Raw genomic sequence first — 3,357 nt, 5'->3', positions numbered from 1 at the left:
ACTTCATCTCTTCTCATGAGCAATTGACCAAGGAATTGGCTATTGATCAAGATTTGAGAGATTGGATTACAAGAAATTGTAATTCGATCAATTAAGATTGCCAAGGAGACCAATGAGTGCATTGATTGAGGAAGAGATGAAAATGAAATTGATCCGGAGAATGCAACATCTCCTAAGCCCAATGAATTCCCCATTTCTGATCTCACCCATTCTCTTTACTTTCTGTTATTTTCTTTTATGAGCAATTCCCCCATTCCCATTTACAATTCTGCAATTTACTTTCAGTCATTTACTTTCAGTTCTTTAATTCTAGCATTTACTTTTTCTGCCATTTACTTTCTCGCCATTTTATTTTCTGCAATTCTCAACTCAAATTCTGGATTCGCTCAACTAGAACATTCCTCTAATTAAAGTTGCTTGATCAATCAATCCTTGTGGGATTCGACCTCACTCTATTGTGAGTTTTTACTTGACGACAAATTCGGTACACTTGCCAAAGGAAATTTGTTACGGGACAAGCTTTCCGTGCATCAAGTTTATGGCGCCGTTGCCGGGGATTGATTTTGCATCGACAATGATTAAATTGGAGGATTACTAGATTGAGAATTTTATTTTTGTTTGATTTAATTTTCTGTTTGAGTCATCTACTTTCTGTTTTAGTTAATTTCTTCCCTTCCCCCTACTTTTTCTTTGTTATTTACCATTCATTTGACTAACCCACTAACTGTTTGATATATTGCATCACTCACACTAACAGTATTTCTGACAGAAATACTTTCTGCACCTATTCTCTTTGCTTGTACTTGTTGGTTGTATGACAGGGAGAAGAAGCGGAGCTTCAACTTCCTTTGATTCTGAACCTGAGAGGATCTTTCTGAGACTAAGAAGGGAGGCAAGAGAAAAACGTGTAGTTGGTGCTGAGGAAGAGGAGGAATACTTTGAACCAAACATGGAAGAAAACATGGAAAACCATCATGAAGAAGAGGCTCACAACCATGGCGGAGGAGGTCGAGCAAACCATGCTGGGGAGGATAGAAGAGTTTTAGGCTCTTACATCAATCCAAACCCAGGAAACTGTGGAAGTAGCATTCAAAAGCTAACCATCCATGCCAACAATTTTGAACTGAAGCCACAGCTCATCACCCTTGTTCAGAACAACTGTTCGTTCGGAGGAAGTGTCCAAGAGGATCCCAATCAACATCTAAACCTTCCTGAGAATATGTGACACAGTGAAGTCTAATGGTGTTCATCCTGACGCCTATAGACTGCTCTTATTTCCATTCTCGCTCAAGGATAAGGCAGCCAAGTGGCTGGAGTCTTTCCCAAAGGAGAGCTTGACAACTTGGGAAGATGTGGTGAACAAATTCTTAGCAAGATTTTACCCTCCTCAACGAATCAATAGGCTGAGAGCTGAGGTCCAAACTTTCAGGCAACAAGATGGTGAGACTCTGTATGAAGCATGGGAGAGGTTTAAGGACCTAACAAGGAGGTGTCTACCTGACATGTTCAACGAATGGGTGCAGCTGCACATTTTCTATGAAGGGCTCTCTTATGAGTCAAAGAAGGCCGTAGACCATTCATCCGGAGGATCTTTGAACAAGAAGAAGACCATTGAGGAGGCCATAGATGTCATTGAAACTGTAGCAGAGAACGACTACTTCTATGCTTCCGAAAGAGGGAACACTAGAAGAGTGATGGAGCTAAACAATGTAGATGCTCTGCTGGCTCAGAACAAGCTCATTACTAAGCAGCTGGCTGACCTCACCAAGAAGATGGATAGGAACCAAGTAGCAGCAGTCACCACTTCATCCACAACTCAAGAAGGAGTGAATCAAGAAACAGAGGGTAATCAGGAGCAAGCCAACTACATTGGGAATTCACCTAGGCAAAACCATGATCCATACTCCAAGACCTACAACCCTGGATGGAGGAATCACCCAAACTTTGGGTGGAGAAATCAACAAGACCAAAACCTTGATCAAAGATGCCCAAATCCAAACAATGCAGCCCACCAACGCTTCACATCTAGACCATATCAACACCCCCATAACAACACCTCTCCACATTCATATCAAGGCCAAAATAACCCTCCCCAGCCTGACCTATCATCATTTGATGAAAGACTCTCGAGGATTGGGAATCTACTTGAAGGCATAGGCAAGCAGATTCAAGACAACAAGGTGTTCAAGGAGAAAGTGCGAGCCAATTTCAAGAACCAGGGAGAAATAATCAAGAGGTTGGAATCTCAAGTGGGGTATCTCTCTGAGCAAATTCCCAAACCCACAGATGGATTCCCAAGTGACACAGAAAAGAATCCAAGAGGTGAAACAAAGAAAGTAAGATAGGAAGATTGTAAGATGGTCACTGTAAGTGATAAGGAGACTGAGGACAAACCAAGCAAGCTGTCAGAACAACCTGAAGATACCCCAGTAGAGAAGAAGGAAAAAGAATACCAAGAACCAGAAATATCAAAACAGGAGCTGCTGAGACTCTATGCACCTTTTCCCCAGCTACTCAATGGTGCTGTGGAGAAGAGAATATACTCAAGATTTCTTGACTTGTTTGCATCTCTGCATGTGAACATACCATTCATCAAGACTATCCAACAAATGCCCGCGTACATCAAGTATATGAAGGAGCTGCTTCCCAGGAAAAGCTCACTCAAGGGAGGCCAAACTATAGTGATGAACAAGGAGTGCAGTGCCCTCATTCAACCGCAGTTGCCTACAAAAAGAAAAGATCCAGGGAGCTTTCATATCCCCTGTGCCATAGGAGAAACAATGTTTGATAAAGCACTCTGCGATTTGGGAGCGAGCATCAACTTAATGCCCTTATCCCTGGTGAAGAGGCTGAAGATCAATGAGATAATGCCCACAGATGTAGTCATCAGGCTGGCTGACAAAACTAAAAAACAAGCAATAGGGGTGGTGGAAAATGTGTTGTTAAAGGTTGGGAAATACTTCCTCCCAACAGACTTTATCATCCTGGACATGGAAGAGAGTCACACTCACCCAATCATATTGGGAAGACCATTCCTAGATACAGCCAGAGCACTCATAGATGTGGAGCAAGGGGAGCTAATATTGAGGATCCATGATGAACGACTCAGCTTTAATGTCTTCAAACTCTCACAAGAAGCAGACCAAGAGAACAAAGAACCAAGCAAAGATCATGATGAGATGCTGAAAGAGGAAGCAAGCACTGAAGCACAACCAGCCCAACTGGGAAAGCCCTTGGTTGATGAACAAGGAAATAAGCAGCTGTCACAGCTCAAGGAAAAGCTAGAGGAACCTAAACCACCAGAGACATGTGAAGACAACAACAAAATTTCCTTAGAAGAAGAAGCCACAAAGAGCA

This window comes from Arachis ipaensis, chromosome B05 (assembly GCF_000816755.2).
Source record: "Arachis ipaensis cultivar K30076 chromosome B05, Araip1.1, whole genome shotgun sequence".
Lineage (NCBI taxonomy): Eukaryota > Viridiplantae > Streptophyta > Magnoliopsida > Fabales > Fabaceae > Arachis > Arachis ipaensis.
The sequence above is the reverse complement of the archived record's forward strand: the minus strand, read 5'-3'. Positions refer to the sequence as shown.